This window comes from Capsicum annuum, chromosome 1 (genome assembly GCF_002878395.1).
Source record: "Capsicum annuum cultivar UCD-10X-F1 chromosome 1, UCD10Xv1.1, whole genome shotgun sequence".
In the NCBI taxonomy this organism is placed as follows: Eukaryota; Viridiplantae; Streptophyta; class Magnoliopsida; order Solanales; family Solanaceae; genus Capsicum; species Capsicum annuum.
In genome coordinates this window covers 243,541,022-243,541,742 of record NC_061111.1, presented here as the reverse complement: position 1 = coordinate 243,541,742, position 721 = coordinate 243,541,022, and positions in this window count along the sequence as shown.

The window sequence follows — 721 nt, the reverse complement described above, 5'->3', positions numbered from 1 at the left end:
GTTATAAGCATTTATTGCAACAGATGACTAACTTGTTACAACAAATAGGTGATCTGTTGAAAAATAATTAAAATACTAGAGAACTCAAATATTTTTAGGAGAACTCAAATGTTTGTCCCATTGTCTTAAAGACTTGTCTTTAATTTTAGCTAAATCAATTTAGTTATTACTAATAATTACTTAATTTGAATCAACAGATGAATGACATGTTGCAACAGATAATTCATCTGTTGGAAATTATCAAACAGATAGAAAATCTGTTATAATAGATGGGTTATCTATTAGAAAACAATTAAAATACTAGGAAACTTAAATATTTTTTAGGAGAACTCAAACATTTATCCCCTCGATCCTTTTGCATTTGATGTATGATACACTATTTTTATCTTCTTTACCTGTTTCATGAAATTTTTCATGTGTTTCACTTATTCGTTGTGCCCTTATTGAAATTTTTAGAATTTTTTTAAGTCAAATTTTGTTCATATATCACTTGGACATTACTTCATAGGTGATTTTGTAAGTATAATTATGATTTTTGTTGAATTTTTTATTTGGTATATTTGCTACTGCTACAATGGATAGAACTTGCAACATGAATCCAATATATGAGTCATTTATTGCAACAAGTGAGTAATCTGTTGCAACATATGACTAATCTGTTGCAACAGATGACCCATATGTTGGATTCATGTTGCAAGTTCTATCCATTGTAGCAGTAGCA